Source organism: Dromiciops gliroides, chromosome 6 (assembly GCF_019393635.1).
Source record: "Dromiciops gliroides isolate mDroGli1 chromosome 6, mDroGli1.pri, whole genome shotgun sequence".
NCBI lineage: Eukaryota > Metazoa > Chordata > Mammalia > Microbiotheria > Microbiotheriidae > Dromiciops > Dromiciops gliroides.
In genome coordinates, this window is record NC_057866.1 from 6,972,264 (window position 1) to 6,991,326 (window position 19,063).

At 48.1% G+C, this 19,063-nt stretch overlaps 1 protein-coding gene across 9 annotated transcripts in view; it reads right to left on the reverse strand.

Annotated features, from left to right (window-relative positions):
• Positions 1 to 19,063, reverse strand: part of PPP6R3 (protein phosphatase 6 regulatory subunit 3) — a 100,721-nt gene that overhangs the window by 59,935 nt on the left and 21,723 nt on the right. For 7 of the 9 annotated variants that reach the window (XM_043973402.1, XM_043973408.1, XM_043973407.1 and 4 more), the window contains exon 3: positions 4,951 to 5,096. The exons of 1 other annotated variant lie outside the window; for it this stretch is intronic. The gene's annotated coding sequence lies outside the window, so the exon portion shown is untranslated. Of the gene's footprint in view, positions 1 to 4,950; positions 5,097 to 12,810; positions 13,016 to 19,063 lie in introns of all 9 variants that reach the window. One more of the 9 variants, XM_043973400.1, reaches the window with a different exon arrangement.

Sequence of the window (19,063 nt, forward strand, 5' to 3'; positions counted from 1 at the left end):
AAACCCAGAAAAACAACAAAAGCAAAACTGAAATTCAACCCCATGCCTGTTCTAACCATAACCTGTACTTTGCACAATAAAGATGAAGATGGCAATATCCTTTCTAGCAACATTTCATCAATGACTCAGTGGGTTTGACAATGAGAATTCTCATCCGTGCTTCCAGCTCAAAGGAAATGAAACAGTGAATGAAATGTAACAATGATGATGGTGATGCTAACAGCTAACACTGACCTAGCACTTACTCAGAGCCAGGCACTGTGCCAAGTGCTTTACAAACATTAACTCACCAGACCCTTACAACAACCCTGTGAGGTAGGTACCAGAATTAGTCCCCTCTTACAGAAGAGGAAACAGGCAAACCAGGTGAAGTGACTTGCCTAGGGTCACACCACCAGTGATTTGAACTTGGGTCTGTCCACCTTGCTGCCTGGAGAGGATATGACCATAGTAAATATGCAAATCAGAGGAGCCACAGCTTCTGCAGTAGAGTTTGCTGTCAGCAAGGAAAACTTCTGCCAATGAGAAACCACCCGGGTGTAGCCCAAGCTTTAGCATGACTCAGACAACACTTGCTCCCACCAAGTCCACTCCCAGGCCAAGTCAGGGTGACAGGCAGGGAGCCCCATTCCTTGGTCTAGCCCAAAGAAGGCTCATCCCTGCTTGCCTCCCCAGCATCCTTCAGTGGTGGTCTTTCCTGGCTGCTGCAGCCCTCCAAAGCTTGCTAGTCCCAAATGCCCCTCCCTTGTCCTATGTAGAATGGGTGAGCCATCAGCCTCCCTGTCCCAGTCACCCAGGAAGTCAGGGTTACAGGGCGGGTTCCCAGAAAGATAGGGAGCTCAGCCATTCAGCTCCTCACTACTTCTGGTTACGAACATGGCTCAGAGAACCCCCGGGAGCTGCCCATGCTCCGTGGAAGGAGCTAGGGAGGGTCTATAGGGTGAAATCAGAAAGAAGGTCTCAGGACGCTGTGACCCAGCAACCTTTGCACTAAGCTCCTATTCAGTGTAGGGAGGGGAGTTTTTCCCAAGGTTTCACCTCAGTGAAAAAGAATTTCCATCTGAGAAGCACAGTCACTATTCATCTTAGCTCCTCACGCTTAAGTGACAACTGGGCTTTCCGACCCTCCACTGAGCCTGAAGTAGGCCTGGGCTGAAGAGGGAGGTAGGCACAGAAGCTGTGCCAAGGCACCTGTGGAGACTGGCATGGTGTGCCACATCCCTGCGCAGGCCCCTGGCGTCTCAGTCCTTCTCCACAGGATTTGTTTTGTCACTGGACAATCTCCAAGGGAAATAAAACACAGACTCATCTCGCTCAAGAAGACTGGGTGAGTTTACTGCAGAAGTTACTAAAAAGGACAAAAGGAAGGAAATCTACACATAGAAGTAGCTGCAGCTCTGACGAGAGGCCCTTCTCCATAAAGGAAGCTGAGCATGGATTCTAGCCCTACCTTCTCCCCCAGACTCAGCCTGCAGAGGCCAAACACCACCAGCTTTTCTTACACAGATCACAGGAATCATGCCTTCCAATGCCAAGCCATCTCTGAGGGCAAGAATAACCGAGGAGCAGCCACAGAGGTCTACAGCTCCGCCTGTCTAGGGGAGCCTCTTTTGAGAGGCGGACAGAGGAATCTGAGCTGCCAAAGACTAGGGGCCTGCCCTCAAGCAATGGATCATCAACAGTGTAACAGCCCCAAGGGGTGACTCAGCCTCATTAAACATGGCAAACCCAACAATGTGTGTTGTGGCTAGTCCGGAGCTAATGGTGTCCGTTCTTCCAATGAGCAGAGGCTCATTCTGTGGCCCCCAGCCCAGGGTCCGAGACAGACCCAAGCACAAGTCTCGATTCCCCTTCTAGCCCTGCTTTCCACCCCATCACATAAGCGTGCAAACAGTGAGAGAAAGCACCATTAATCTAAGCTTTCAAAGTCCGTGACACAAGCTATAGGGAGGAGTTCAGAGAAGACAGAATACTGGGATGAGTGCTGGAGCTATGTGGCCCAGGGCCAGGCCTCAGTTTTCACAACTGCAAAATGGGGATTATAACAGCCCCCCCCCCCCCCCCCCCGGCTGTTGGGAGGAGCTCTCTAAATGTGGGGCGGGGTTAAGGTTAGACCATCAGGCCAGACCTCAGCCTAACCCTAACAGTCTCTGATGGCTGAAGGGGAAATAGAGGATACAAGCAGGATGGTGTGTATCCAAAAGAAGAGAGCCCAGCCAACCTGCCACTACAGAGACTAGGCCAGGGTCAGCGCACCAGAGGTTTTCAGATCCAGTCCCTGTCTAAGACAAACATGGGGTAACCAAAGGACACGGTCAGCACAGCGGAGATGGGAATGATGTGAGAGAGACAGAAGAGGAAGGTTAATATGCTCAGGGGAAAGCTTCACAGCTCAAGCAGAATTTTATCTGTGCTATAAAGCAGAAGTGTTGGCGCGTGCCCCACGACGCTCTCGAGTACAGCCTCAACTTGATTAAAAGGTAACCAGGAAACAATGAACAGAACAAATAAACATGTAACAGAAGCCAGATGGCACCCGCAGGGACCCTCCTGTGTGACAGCAGGGGCCAGTGGCAAGGCCAGGCCTAAAAGGAAGGGCTGAGGGGAGAGGAGAAGCTGGCCAGTCGGGCACACAGCATCAGGGCCCATGACTCTAGGTGTTCTCCACACACCATGAAGGAGGGAAAGGAGAGGAGAGAGAGCTGGACTGTACGAAAGAGGTCTGGTCTGAACATAAGGCCCTAGGAAAGAGGGAATAACGGAGACACTTCTGAGCAGTGGGAGGCCACAACAACATCTCCCAAGGAAACAGCCAAGTTGGGCGGGATCACAAAAGATGGCAGGGAGGGGAGAGAGTGGGGCCAACTGCTAGCATCAAGTTAGAAGACCTGACCAAGGGGCTGCCACTGCCCACCTGATTCTGGCTGTCCCTGGTGGAGACAGTGGGGAGTAAGTGACCAAGCACTCACTTCCCCAGAACTGAGGAGGGGCACTCAAGCCAGAGGATGGAGGGAGGGCAGGACTGAACACACACCTGTCAGAATAGGGCCCAAGAGAAAGCCCAAGGCAAAGCCCCAGGTTACCAGGTCAGTCAAAGGGCATCCAGGAGGAGGAGCACATAGAGCGAGGCCTGAGAACGTGAGCCTTTAGATTTCACAGCCTTTGAGCTGAGCAGTGGTGCAGGAAGCCAGTGACAAAGACGGAGGAAAGGGTGGAAGGGGAGCCAACAGCAACGTGGACAACTTTCTGGGTGTTTGGCTGCCAGAGAGCTTTAGGCCATAAGCTCAGGGGACAGCAGGCTGCAGTCAAGATTCTTTCTCAAGCAAGGGAGAAACCTAGGCACATCTGTAAGACAAGTAGGAAAGGGGGGGACAATTCATGGGACAAGGTTCCCAAGGAGATGATGGACAAGCTCAAGACTTGGCAAGGAGGAGTGACCCATTCCCCAGAGATTAGAGCAAAGAAGGAAGAGGGGGGGGATGATGCCGAGGGGCTGGGGGCAAACAACAAAAGGGAAGAAGGATGAGGTGAACATCTCTGCTGAAAGAGAAGGGGGCTTGAAGAAAGAAGCCCTGTGGACCGGCTGCTGTGGGGCATGGTGAAGAGATGAGGAGGAGCCGACAAGGAGCCAGCAAGTGAGACTAATCTCATTTGATTTGTTTTTATGGTTTTGTCGATCACTAGACTGATTGCTCAGGAAATGGGGCAGAGACCGGCTGCCTCAACAGGGGCAAAGTCCGCAGAGTGCCACAGGGCTGGGCCACAGAACAACTGCAGAACTGGGTGGATCTGGGCCTGGCTGAATGGCCTGACCCCAAAGAGCTGCCCTTCTAGGCTAGATTTCGCTCAGAAAGTCCTGAGTGGAGTGTGTCAGGGATGTACACTTGGCCCCATGCTCTCGAACATTTCTGGCAGGATCCAGAAAGGGCCCCTCTGGGACAGGCCACAACACTGGGCTTCAAATAAAGTACCAAGAAACCGAACAAGGAACGTCAAGGCTTCCAATGGGTGTCAAAACTCAGGTCAGCAGCGGCTCTAAGCAGCACTGCCGTCTTGAAGCACCTGCATTAAGGGGCTGCACTAAGTGAACAAACAAATCGTCTTCCTTCCCAAGTACAAGGTCGGGGAGGGCAGCCACCCACCAGGCAAAGAGCTGGGACCAAGAGGGACACAAGCCATCCCAGGAGGCATCCACAGAGGGGGCCGGGCCTAGGACAGGGAAAGGACCCCAGCCACTGTGTTTCAGGAAGTTTTTGCCAAGAGACAGATACATGGGATGGAGTGGGGAAGCCAGAAAGGCCTCGGCCCTGGTGGTACCAGGAGGCCAGGGCAGGATGTCACAACCAATGGGATCCAGAAAGGAAAGGAAGAAGTCCCGAACGACTCCAGTCAGTTTGGAACCTGGCTGGTCAGCAGCCAAACATTATTTAGGGCAGGAGAAGAAGGGGAAAAACATGATTTTGCAGAAAAGGCAACTGGTTTCTAACCCTCCTTAGGAGAACTATACCGTAAAATACAAAGTGTTCTTGCATAGAAACAGACACACCTAACACTGCAAAGAAAAAATTAATCACCCAAACAAGGTCAAACAAACCAAACATGCAAAGTGAAATAATAATGAACTGACTGACAATAAAACTGAGTTCAGAAAGTAGAACTCAGGGCTCCAGGGCCGTCATGCAGACAAGGAGCCTACGAGCCAAATTCTCTCAAAGACAGTCCCACATCTGAGGCCAGCTTCCTGCTATAAGGGCTTCTGGTCCTCACTGTGAACACTGAAGGGGCTCCAGAGAACAGAGCAATCCCAGCTGAGGGCAGACTTCCCCTTCACTTCCTGTGCCCTACAGCCACCAGCAAGATCACAGGGACCTGAGGACTTCTATACATGCCCCCCTCCCCCAAGGACTGGGAGACAGTTAAAGGAACTGAGAATAGAAAAGGCCTCCTTACCTTTCAAACCAAAGCTTAAAAATTAAAAGAAAAATGTTCTTCTCGGTGGCTCCTTGCCCATTACAGGGTATCCTGGGAACAGCAATCTTCCAATTTACTGCATTAGCAGATTAGCAGGGGCGAAGACACAGGGACACAGGGTTCAACTATAAGAAAAAAAGTGACAATTCTAATTTGTTTTGTTTAATTTCCAGTTGTTTTGTCTTAAGATCACCAGCAGAAAACCAAATTAAGTTAGACTTCTGGATCAGGAAGGGAAAGAAATATTCAACTTATCAACCTGCATCTCAGCAGCCAATCTCAGCTAAATGGATTTTATGTTGCTAAATGTGCCAATGGGAGAAAAAAGGCACAATTCATCTTTCACCTAAACAATAATCTAGAAACAAGTTATAGATAAGTTACGGTTAATATAGAAAAAGTCACTGAGATGTAAAGTAAAAAAAAATGAACAGCCAGCATCAATATACCCGAAGACACTGAGGAGGGTCTGGCTATATTCCAATATAGGCCATCACTGCAAAATCTCCAAAACATCACCACCACCAAAAAAAAGTTGCCTCTAATTGCTCCCCCATGTTTCTTGGTGTCCAAAGTAGCATGTAACAGCTATGCAATGCAGAGCTTTCACAGAACTGAGAGAGGAATATTCAAGTGATAAAAGGGATGGTGTTCAGTCACATCTGCCTCTGTGACCCACCTGGGGTTTTCTTAGCAGAGACAGGGGAGGGCTTTGCCATTTCCTCCTCCAGCTTATTTTACAAAAGAGGAAACTGAGGCAAAGAGTGAAGTGACTTGCCCAGAGTCACATAGCTAGTAAGTATCTGAGGCCCCACTGGAACTCAGGAAAATGGGTCTTCCTGACTCCAGGGGCTCTATCCGCTGTGATGCCACCATAGCTGCCCCAATAATGGCAATAGCCAAATGCAAAGTGAAATAAATGCAAATAGGATAAACACTAAGTGCCTACCATGTGCCAGGCACTAGGCTAAGGGCTGGCAAAAGGACAGTCCCTGCCCCGAAGGAGCTCAGGCTAATGAGGAAAACATCATGCAAACAAACCACTGTGTACAAGCAGGCTCCACACAGGGTAGATGGGGAACAGGAGAGGGCAGGCACTGGCATGAAAGAGGAGCGGGAAAGGCTTCCTGAGAAGGGAGGGTCTGGCTGGGGCCTGCAGAGTGACAGGAAGGCGGGGAGGGAGAGATGAGCATGGAAGAGGTGCCCCCAGCCATGGGGGGTGGCCAGCCACAGAGAATGCCTGGAGTTGAGCAAAGGGACAGCCAGGAGGCTGGTGTCCTTGGGGAGAAAGTAGCAAGAAGACTGGAAAGCTAACAGAAGGCAGCTTATCCAGGGCCCTGAATGCCCAGCAGAGTTTGTGGATTTGCCCCTAAAGGTGACAGGAGCTACAGGAGATGACACAGCTGGACCTGAGCTTGAGGGAAACCGCGCTGGCAGCCAAACAGAGGACGGCCTGGATCCCCACCCCCACCCCAGCAGCCACTGCAATAGTCCAGGTGGGAGGTAATGAGGACTTGCACCAGGGGTGACAGTGGCAGCGAAGAGAAAGGCGTGCATTCACGGGGTGCTGCCAAGGTGAAAACGACAGGCTGTGGCAACAGACTGGATATGGAATGAGAAAGTGAGGGGTCAGGAAGGACTCCTGGGCTGTGACCCTGAAGGACTGGGAGGAAGGTGCTTCCTTCCACTTTAAGAGAGCAGGTGCAAGCAAGGGTTTGGGGGGACAGATAAGGAGTTGGGTTTTGGACAGGCTGGGTTTAAGATATCAACTGGACATCCAGTTTGAGACAGTAGCTGGAGATGTAAGTTTGAAGGTCAAGAAAGAGGTCAGGGCTGGATAAGCAGCTTTGAGACTCATCAGCACAGCTCCACAGGGCACCGATCGCCAGGCCTGGAGTCAGGAAGACTCATCCTCCTGAATTCAAGTCTGGCCCCAGAGGCCGAGTACGTCACTTTACTGCTGGCCTCTGTCTCCCCATCTGTAAAATGGGCTGGAGAAGGAAATGGCTGAGCTCTCTAGTACCTCTGCACAGAGAACTCTGATGGGGTCATGAAAAGGACTGAACAAAAGAAGAGGAAAAGATCCAGACAGAGGGCTGTGGAGCATCGACGAAAACCCAACAAGAGACAGAATCTCTATGTCCCAGCATACCCTGAGAAGCCACTTTAAATATTTTTACAAATAAGGACCATTTCCAGATGCTGCCTTTGGCAATTTTGTAAGAAGTTAACACAGCCCAGCCTCAAACTCAAAAGAGCTGAGCTATGTTCATGAGAAACACTGTAAGAAAAATGTAGGGATGACACAGGGCAGGTCTGTAAGAAATGTTATTGATGGATGGATTCTAACAAATATAAGACGTACCCCTCTCTCCATCAAGAGAGCTAGGAGGGGGGCAGCTAGGTGGCGCAGTGGATAAAGCACCGGCCTTGGAGTCAGGAGTACCTGAGTTCAAATCCAGCCTCAGACACTTAACACTTACTAGCTGTGTGACCCTGGGAAAGTCATTTAATCCCAATTGCCTCACTTTAAAAAAAAAAAAAGAGAGAGAGAGAGAGAGAGAGAGCTAGGAGGCCCTTTAAGAGAAGGCTTCCACGGTCCTGCTGCTTCTGGACCTCACTCACCCCTCACAATCACCCTAAGGCACAGAAGCAAAGTGATCAAAAGGGGCCTGAGGTCAGGAAGGCCTAAGTTCAAATCCAGCCGTAGGTTATTATTAGCTGTGTGACTCTGGACAAGTCATTTAGCCTTGTTTGCCTCAGTTTCTTCAACTATACAATGAGGACAATAATAGCATCTCCTTCCCATGGTGGTTGTGAGGATCGAATGAGGTAAGTGCTTAGCACAAGACCTGGCACAGAGCAGGCATTTAATAAATGCTTGTCTCCTCCCTTCCTTCGTCCCTCCTTCCATCCTCTTCAATTTACAGAAAAGGGAACCAAAGACCAGAGAGAACCAGGTGAGTTTCCCACGGTTTCACAGCAGGTGTAGTAGGCAAAAGTCAGACCCAGGTATGTTTTCCCTCCAGCCTAGCGTGTCCTACCCACTTTGTCCTGCTCCTCTCTCTCTCACTGCTTCTTCCCATACCACATAATGGGGTTCTACTACCTCCTCAGTAAGCTCAGGCAGCAGATCCAAAGTGGCAGAGTTATCATGTCCAAGTCTCACCCCAAAGAAGAGAGGTGAGGGCGCACCTTCTTGCTGGCAAACACTGTAGGACCTGAAAATTGGAGGGGTTAGTTTTACAGAACTGTGTTTCCCCTTTATTTTTTATTCTATGTTAAAAGAAAAGATAGAAGAAAAAAAAAAGAACCTTTTAGGGAGCTGCTAAGTGGCGCAATGCATAAAGCACCGGCCCTGGATTCAGGAGGACCTGAGTTCCAACCTGACCTCAGACACTTGACACTTACTAGCTGTGTGACCCTGGGCAAGTCACTTAACCCTCATTGCCCTGCATTAAAAAGAAAGAAAGAAAGAAAGAAAAAGAAAAGGCTGGTTGGGGAAAAAAAGAAAGACTATATTCAGAAATGAAGATTAAAAAAGAACCAAAAACAAAAGGACTGATCATCACTGGTCCCTCCAAACAACTCTTCTTTTTATGGCTTCAGAATTTCTTTCTTGGGAGTATCCAAGCCCCCCTTGCACTGACTTCTTACCTTTCCTTTCCCTGAATCCTAAGAAACCGAGAGGCCTCACTTTCCCCACCCACCTCAACTTCTCTATCCCAGTTCTGAGCCAAGTGGTCAGCCACACCAAGGCCTCTCCCCAACCCGACGATTTCTTCCATAGTCACCAAGTGAGCAAGTCCTCAACAGCAACTCCCCATCACTTCCTCTACATTTAGAAGCTAACTCAAGTAAGCAAAGCAAGAATGTGTGAGGTGCTGGGATTTTGGCAGTGAGAGAGGCCAGCATATGCATCAGATCTCCCAAATCTCCACTGCTGGGGCACCACACAATAGCAATCGTCCTGAACTTTTCCATTTCTTCAACAAAACCACCTCTAATTTCTGCCTCAACTGATCTTCCCAGAGCCATGTTCAACACAACATGCCCAAAGGGGAAAGGGAAAAGGATGCCCATTTATGGAGCGCCCACACTGTGCTAAGAGCTTGACAATTACCTCATTTGATCCTCACAACAATCCTGGGAAGAAGGTGCTGCTATGACTGCCACTTTACAGTTGAGAAAACTAAGGCAACAGAGGTGAAGTGACTTGCCCAGGGTCACACAGCCAGTAAGTGTCTAAAGTCAAATTTGAACGCCAGTATTCCTGACTCACGATCTGGTGTTCTGGGCATGATGATGACCCCTATTATTAACCATAGTTAATAAAAACTCAACTCACTGTCCTTCCCCTTAAATCTTGACCGGTTCCAGCTTCCCAGGCTCCCAACTTCAGCTCCTCACACTCCCTCACACCCCACGGCCAACCTCATGCCAAATCACGCCTCAACAACACATCTCTGCTCATCCCCGACCACCTTCTCACCTCATCTCTCCAGGCCAGTCCCTCCCACTTTCTGCCACCTGAGCACACATATGTCCACATGACTCCTTACTCAACCAACTCCTGTGACATTCTCTGCCTCTTCTTTTTTGCTGGCCTCAGCCTGCCTCTCTGGCCTCACTGGACATTACTCCCCTCCTCCCTTACTTTCCCATCCAATTAAAATGGACTTCTCGGGGCACCCAGACGGCGCACTGGACAGAGCACCGGCCCTGGAGTCAAGAGGACCTGAGTTCAAATCCGGCCTCAGACACTTAACACTTACTAGCTGTGTGACCCTGGGCAAGTCACTTAACCCCAACTGCCTCTCTCTCTCTCTCTCTCACACACACACACACACACACACACACACACACACACTAAATAAAATGGATTTCTCTCTGTTCCTCACACCGTACCCTGTTTCCCATGACCAGGCCTTCCTACTGGCCATCCTCTGAGACTGGAAAGAAATCCACTTTTACCCAATTCCCCAGCATGAGGCTGACCCCCCACTGCTGGTGATCTTCCCAAGCTACCTTGCATTAACTCTTCTGTATACATTTCTATTGACTCCCTCCCTCCATGCTGTATTTTTAGATGTCCTCACTGTTTCTCCTTTTCATACGTAAGCACACTAAGAATAGGGACTGCTTCACTTTTTGTACTTGTACTGCCTGTGCACATGGACCGGACTGACTGGTAACAGCCCCGGCGGCCACAGCTTTCACAGCTGGCTCCTTTCCTCCATCCTGGATCTGGAGGACCTCGGGTCTCTCCATCACTCTCTATTCTCACTCAGTGGCTGCACACGGGCAGTTTACAGCATAAAGCTCTTCTGAGCAGATCTGAGGGACTTCAGGGACAAGTCAGTTATTGTGGGTGCAATCCCTGTCAAGCTCCAATGGGAGACTGCTTATAAAGCACTTCTCAAGCCTCCAAGTCTTGTGCAGGGTGTCCCAAAAGTCTCAGGGCAGCTCTAAGCTGGCCAAGCCCTCCTGATGTCCATTGTCTGTGCTGTGCTTAATCTGTGGCACCATCTCTGGTGCAGCTCCCTGGGGGCGTGAGGGGGCTCGTCCCAATGACTAGCCTCTGGAGAAAAATGATCATTGTCACTGTCACCATAAAGAGCAAAGCAGGGGGGAGCGGGCTGTATGCTTAGACACTTGTGTGGGTAAATCCCTCAGGGAAATTCCATGCCCTGTGTCCTAGGGAAAACTTGGAGTTCAGTGGCTAGCTGAAAGTCCACTGGGTTTTCTGTCTGCTGCTCTTACTAGTTCTTGTCTTCAACAAAGGGGAAGGAAGCTCTCTTTTCACTTTTAGCCAACGTTTGCCCAGCGCTTGAGAATCCGCCAAGTGTTTTACATACATGATCTGATTTGACCCTCCCAACAACCCTATGAGTTATAACACATCCAGCCACAGTCATGGTTCCATTCCTTGCCCTGAGACTGGTGGAAGCCCTCAGCTGTCCCACCCCCCAAGCCCAGCGTTCCCTCCAACACCCACAACCTACAGCTACCTCTCTCATTCTCTCTGTGCCATGAAAAGGGGAGTTCACTCAGGACTCTCTTTCCCAGCCACCCCACAAGGTGACTAGGTTAACAGAGGTCCCAAACAGACACTGCAAGTGGACCCCAACCCAGGCACAAACTCAAATGTGAGGAAGAGAGTGGCCTGGGTTAGACTGGGGAAATGCCACAGATCTTCCAAAGATCCCACAATGCCTGGTTAAAGCAGATCATCTAAAATCAATTTCTTCCAAAACAACATAAAGCGGATTTGAAAGAAAAGTTTCAGCCAACACAGTATAGAAACATCAAAGGAACATACTGACTAGATTAATGGAAGTGAGTCAAGTCCAAATCCTATGGTAAGGTTCTCTCAAGACAATCAGAGGAAGGAATAGCTTGTGTGCTGGGGGGGATGGAGGCCAACCTCAGGGCATAAAGGTCATCTATTTGCTGTGGGTAATCTAAACCCCAACCTACAACCTAGCAAGGCCCTCAAACTCTGTGCTCCATGCAACTCCTTAAGACCCGTGCCACTGTTCAGTCAAGGATGTTTTGATCAAAGTGTTCCTCCTACCCCAAGGAAATCAGAGGTTCAATCTTTTTTAAAAAGTTACGTAGGGGGCGGCTAGGTGGTGCAATGGATAAAGCACCAGCCTTGGATTCAGGAGTACTTGAGTTCAAATCCAGCCTCAGACACTTGACACTTACTAGTTGTGTGACTCGTGGCAAGTCACTTAACCCCCATCACCCCGCAAAAAAAAAAAAGTTAAGTAGTTCAAATTAAGGTACAGTATAGCCTCAGAAGATTCAACACTGTAGCCAACACAAAGGGCAAGAGAAAGATGGATTCTCATATATACCACAGCCTGTACTCAGCCCTGATTGGTGTTAAAAAAAAAGAGGAGGAGAAACAAGCTTTCATCAACGATATACAGAGATGACTAGAGAAGAGGCAGGCAACCGAGTTTAGCAGCAGGAGACAGGGAGGTTAGACAGCCAGGCTGAGCGCTGTCCTGGCAGCCACAAAACAGTCAAGAGCAGAAAGTCTTCAGGACCATGGGTAGTTCCTCTATAAAGAGGATGAGAAAGAATGGATGGGAGGTGAGGAAGGTGATTTACACCAGTCGCAGGAATTATAACCCTTGTGAAAGATCACAGAGCCAATGTAGTATTAAAAAATAGGGATGCCTCTTCTATTGTCAGAAAAAAAAAAAGCAAAGAAAATGGGGATGATACAGAGATATCTGCAAGCATGAAAGAGGGAGTTTGTATCACCAAAGTTTGGAAATATCTTGGAATAAGTATTAGATTTGGACTGGGTCTTGAGCTGGAATTCCTACCTTTGGAAAAGTGACTTTACCATCTCTAAAATGAGGGAGTGACCTCTCCCTTGAGTTAATAAGTCTAAGAGCTTCTGGTCTCCTCAGTGAGCTAAGAGATGACATCATCTCTTATGAGAGTTAGGACATGGAAATACAATTACAGATTGGAGAAGAGAGAAAGAGGTTTCAAAAGGTCTGTGTGGGGAACGACTCAGAAAGACCAGGAATAAAATAACATTTTCCTGAATGGCAGCAAAGCTCAGCTGAAGATGTGCACCATAAATTCATACTTCTCTCCCCTCGCAAGCTACCACCTTCATTCATGCCCTCAAGGTAAAAAGGTAAAAACTAGCTGAATTTGGTGGCTTTATCCACCAACACAAGTGGTTGGGAACCAGCAAGCATACGCAAAAAAAATCAGATAGTGCCCACTGGTGGAGGTGTGCCTAGTAAGCTTCAAGAGGGACCAAATTCCAGTTCTGACTTCGCTGCTGAGGACTGCCTGGGTCCTTACCTGTAAAATGGGAAAGTTGTAGGAGATGCTCTCCAAAGGCCTGCAACTCCATGTTTGGAATGAGTTGACGCAGTTCTGAGGTGGTCACTGGCTCCTCTTCTACAAGCCTTCTGTCTAAACAGAGACAGGCCAGATACCACCTGGGCTTTCCAGCCAAGAGGATGGAGGTTCCCAAAGCGGCTGAAGGGTTAGCAGCACTTCTCCCCTGTGGGTCCAAGAAGAAGCAGCAGTCCACAATAAGTTAATGAAGCCCGGGTCAGAGCTGGTGCTGTTTCTCCAAAACTGTTCAACTAGACATGAGTTAAGCGTCAGCCTCCAACAGATTAGTAGCTGTGAGGAGCTGGGCCTGCCACTTAATCAAATCCTCCATTTCCTAAGCAGGAAAATGATGCTCACACCTTTAAGCTCTCACTCCTGGAGCATGTACATGCAGAATGTACATAAAACCCCTGCAAACGTTAGAGAATTTCAACTATGGGGCCCAGAATAAAGTTCAACTTTCACCTAATTATCCAAAGACCCTCCAATTTAGGACAGAGCCGAATCTTCTGGCTTCTATGGAGACCATCGGCCAGACCGATCAAAGGCAAGTTGCCTAACTAGGCATTTTCTACCCAAGCCAACAATCAATGGCTTTTAGCTAAGTGACAAGCTGATCATTATGGACATTTCAGCCAAAGCTGTGGCAAAAGAAGTTCCCAGTAAAAACCCCCCAAGTCTGCTACTGCTCCAAGTGCAACATATCCAACATTAATTAATACAACCCCAACCCCTTAAGAGAATGACTGTGGCCGTACCTTAGGCCAAAACAGAGGCACCTAACTGGATGACATCACTGTCTGGCTATGCAACTTCTCATGGCCACGCAAAGCAGCAGCCAGGCAGGAAGTCAATCCCACCTAAGCTGTTGTTCCAAACCCAAGCAAGCCACTGAACAGGAAATCAGCAGCTAGAAAAGACAGGAGATCGCTCTTTTCCTAGCATTTCAGTGGATCCTAACACGGACTTTATTGGGCAACGAGGACAGTGAAACTATAAGATGCTCTTTACCAGACATAGCAAAGCAACAGAGCCAAGGTTTAATGTGCCAGATGGTTGAAATTCTAAAATCCTTAAGGACAAAAATCTAGTGACAACAGCAATACCCAAACAATGAAGGAACAGGGTGACAATTATGGAGATAAAAGAGTGAATACTCGGGGGCCCACGGACCACCATTAACTGAAGACTTGGCATAAACTTCTTATTATTAGCAAAACGGAAATAATAAAAAAGAGCAGGACTCCTACAATCCCTGAGTAGAATGCAGAAAATTTACAGTGAAAACATCTGAGCAAGAGTAGTCCAAGGCCACCACTTGCTCCCCAGTTTCCAACAAAAGGTTCTCTAATTGTTGGCTTCCCACAGTCATTCAATTTTTAGGCCGTCATTAACCTTTGCCCCTGCACTTTACAATGTCAATGTCAAGGGATAAAGGCCCCACCTAACAGAGGTCTAAGGAACACAAAATTATCTGGCTAAGCACAAAATGTACACTCAGGCAACTCATTTATTCTCTCCTGGCCATATATATAGAATGATGCTGAATGAAATTATCTCTCTGATCCCTAGGAGCTCTATGAATCAAACCTAACACCTCCCCAAAAATGTTAAGAGTCTACTGGGGCTACAAAGATGATGAGGATGGTGACAGTCATGGTGGTGGTAAGAAGAGCTAACATTTACATGGCGCTTGCTATGAGAGCACTCTACAACGCTTATCTCATTGGTCCTCACAACAACCCTGGAAAGTGGGTGGTATTATTACTATAAAAATGGAAACAGTCCGTTCCCCCACCATGGAGTTTCCATTCTCCTGACGAGACAACACGGACACAGCTAAATAAACACAAAGCAGATAAAAAGCAATAGAAATCATTCCAAAAGGGAAAGAGGGGAGGAAGGAGGACGGTCAGTCAAGCCTCGTGTTGGAAGTTGGCTGAAGGGATGCCAAGAAATGATGAGGAAGGAGCTGTGTCTGAGGGTTACTTGTGCAGAAGGAGATGAAATCCCCTTGTAGGGATTAGTATGAAAGCAACTAGAGTTAAGTGAAAAAGGCTGCTGGGATCAGGTGGACAAGCTTTAAATGCCAGGCTGGGTTTCTGTACATTACCAACAAAACCCAGCAGGAAAAGATGGAAAAAATAATTACATTCCAAGTAACTACAGAAAGTATAAAATATTTGGAGGCCACCTACTGAGACATACACGTGGAAATATATGAATACAACTACAAAATACTGTACAAATCAAAGGAAGGCCCATCCATTGAGGAATGGCTGAACAAGCTGTGGTATCTGATGGGGATGGAATATTCTTGTGCTCTAAGAAATGACAAGCAGGAGGATTTCAGAAAGGCCTGGGAAGACTTGTATGAACTGATGTGTAGTGAAGAGAGCAGAACCAAGAGAACCTTGTGCAGAGAGACAGCAATGCTATTTGGTGAAGAACTGTCAGTGACTTAACTATTCCCAACAATACAATGATCGGAGACAATCCCAAAGGACTGTCCACCTCCAAAGAAAGAAGTGATATTGATGGAACACATTCTGAAGCCTGGTATTTTTCACTTTCATTTTTTCTTTTATTCACATTTTCTTGTACAAAATGACTAACATGGTAATGTTTTACATAACTGTACATGTATAACCCATATCTGATTGTTTACTGCCTAGAGAAGGGGGAGGGGAAGAAGAAAAGGGATAAAAATTGTAACTCGAAACTATAAATAAAAATGTTTATTACTTTTTAAAAAATACTCTTTACAGAAATAAAGGACCGACCTAAAAAAACTGGAAAAATATTATATGTCTATGGTTGGGTTGTGCCAACATAATAAAAATAAATTACCTAAATTAATTTACTGAGACATGCCAATCAAGCTACCCAAAGAATTACATCCCAGTGCTAGACAAATAATAAATTCATCTAAAAGAACAAAAGATCAAGAATCTCAATAATGAAAAAGTGAAGGAAAGGGATTTAGTAGTTTCGATTTCAAAATATACTACAGAGTAGTAATCATGTGGTACAGATTAGGAGAACAAGACTGAGAAGCAAACATATCAGAAGAGCAGTCCAGACACCCAAAGATCCTACCTACGGAGGCAAAGCCTCATTATTCAACAATTGCTGGGAAACCTGGAAAGCAATCTGGTAGAAATTAATTTTAGACCAATATACCATATGATATAGCACAATAAGCTCCAAATGGATACATGACTGAGCTAGATATAAAAAGGCCACTATATTTAGCAATTACAGGATCACTGGTAACCTTATAAAGAGCCATTTAAAGCCAGAGAGGGGTTTAGGTGCCAGATTACAAGAAAGAAATATGGAAACGGAGACAAGTATAAACGCCCCTTTCTAAGAGTTTGGCCAAGAGAGGGAAGAACAGATCTCCCTCATGTGACGCCCCCCCCCCCCCCATTAGAATGTAAGCTCCTTAAGGGCCATTTCCAGCACTTAGTACAGTGCCTGAACATAGTAGAGCACTCAACGAAACACTTGTTGACCTGAAAAAAGCTGGAGCAAAAGGCAGGGTCTGTTAAGATGAGCTCCATTTGGGGAAAGCCTTGTTAACACAGCTATGTGACTTTGTGCAGCCATCGTGGAGTTAGAGACAGGGCTCAAGTCAACCTCGCACTTTTCCCCCAAGGAGGGCAGTCAGTGCCCGGCTCCGTCCCAACACTCCTCACACTTGGGCACTTCAGCACATGCAGTCCTTGAACATCCTCATCTCTTCTTCCATCACACTTCAAAGCTCTCCTCCCTTCCAGCTCTGCTGCTCTTCAGCCTTGCCCTCCTAACGTGCCAGCTGCACTTCCTAGAATTCTGAATCTCCTCTGTCCTTGCAGATCTCTTTGGGCACGACCTGACCACAACCTCCAACCTAACCCTTCAGCTGACCAGCTCCACCACACACCATCAGCTAGCTTTGCTTATCAAGGATCCTTTGTGAAAGCTCAACCCTGAATGATTCCCCACTGAGGTCTAGGACAGTTAACCTAGAGGCTCCTGAATGACAGTGGTCAAGTGGAGAGGCAGGGATGAGGTAGACAGACATGAGAGTAAGGTAAGAGAAAAGAATATCAGGCCACTGATGACCCTGAAGCACCACAATGTAAGGAGAACAGAAGCTCCAACTCTGCCCACTAACAGAATGAATAAGCTGAGAGTGCCCCCAAAACACAAGAACCATGGCATCCCAGAAAAGGCTCTTTCCAATTAGGAAAGCGGAGCTGGATGGTGCAACCGTCCGTGCATTAAATCCTGTGATTCTAGGTGAAGGTCTTGGAGGAAAGTCAAGTGCTCGAACAGACCCTAGAAACCTGAAACCGTCCTCGGAGTGACTTGCCCAGAGTCCCTTCAATGCCCATAAAAAGCTGACTTAAAAATCCAAGTTTTGTATTGCAAAGAAAGATTGGGAGGCCGGGGATGATGGCTAATTTCTATATAATGCTCTTTTTTTCCCTTGAAGCATTAAATTTTGGGAGACTAAGCAAGCAATCAACTGTCAAAGGAAATCCAGAGTCAAAGCAAGCCTAAAGCTGTATAACGCCAGTGTAGACTTGACTTGGTAAAGCAACTGTGTTGTGTCTGGCTCTTCACAACCCCACTGGGGGTTTTCTTGGCAGAAGTCCTGGAGGGATCAGGCCATTTCCTTCTCCAACTCATTTTACAGATGAGGAACTGAGACAAGCAGGGTGCAGTGACTTGTCCAAGGTCGCACAGCTAGCAAGTATGAGAGACCAGATTTGAACTCAGAATGATGAGTCTTCCTGACTCCAGGTCACCTAGCTGCCCAAACCAACCGTAGAGCTGAAAAAACTCCCCTGGCTTCTGAGGCCCCAAGCATAGATGTAGCCAGCACCTGGGACATCATCATGATGAGGGCACTAGGCCTTTCTTCACACAACCAAGACAGAAGGTAATGGGGCCTACCTTCCCGGCAGGGGCCCTGGAGAGCTGGACACCTAATATTCCATTGAAAGCAAGGCCTGTTTTGCCAGAGCTATGTCTCTGGTCAGGCCCGAGTGACTAGAATTAAGGAGTTGCCTTCAGTCCCCTATTCAGCACAGAGCAGCAGAGTCCATTTAAATGATGGGGGAACATCTGGGAAAGAGACAAATGCAGATCTGTCCATCCGAGTTTGCAGAAGTCCCTGGCTCTTCCTGGAGCCAAGGCGAAAGGAGAGAATGATAGGTTACTGGCCCAGAGCACAGCAGTCACTGCCACAGATCTGGGCACACCTCTCGTTCTTGTGGACTCCTTCCCCTCACCCCACGACTCACATGCACACAGATGTTAGATGCCCGTTTGTCTGGATCCATTTCCCCTGTTTTCAATCATCTTTCCTAACCAGTCCTCCAACCCTGACCCTTCTGTCTTCACAATGCCCTTGTGTATTCTTACATCCTCCGGCACTACTCACATAGTGGCCTCATCATCTCCCACATGAACTATTGCCAGCAGAGCCAGAGAAAGAGCAGACCACAGACCCTGCAGTCATCCAGGGAAGTAACCCCAGGAAGAAGAAGGGGTCAGCCACTCCAGCCAACTTGTCAACCAACTGCTTGCCACCAGTGCCCCACTGAAGTAGCCAAGCACTGTGAGGGAGAGATAGGGCAACATGTGCCAGGACAGCACATCCCCTCTGGCAGGGACAAAAATAGTCCAAGAACTCAAACCCAAGAGCCCTGGGAAGAGCAGTCCTACCCCCCACCCCCACCCCAAGACCACTGGGCCTGCTTCTAGCTCAGCTCCCACAGCCACTGTTGAAGGAAACAATCCACGTAAAGAAAGGCCCACAATTCTTAACACCAGCCACTGCATAGGAGCAGAGAAAGCCCAGGGAGCCCCACCACTCTCACTGCATCCAGGCTAGCCCCTGGGCAGTGACCCTTGTGGAGATGAGCTCTGACAAATGTCCCCGAAGGTCCTTCCCCACTGAGTTCCTTGAGAGGAGTCACTGCCTCCACTTACCTATCTGTATTCCCCAGACCTCAGTGCTCTGAACACAGGCGGCACTTAAGTATAAATGCTCTTGTTCACTCTTCATTCAGCAGCCTCCTAAGGGTCTCTCTCCACATAATCCATCCCCAAGCTGAGAGAGCTAGGCCGAGCTGCCAACCCAACACCTCTAAAACACGTGACCAATAGCAGTGCTCCTACTCCCGGAGCCACAATGGCTCCCCACTGCTCGTAGAAG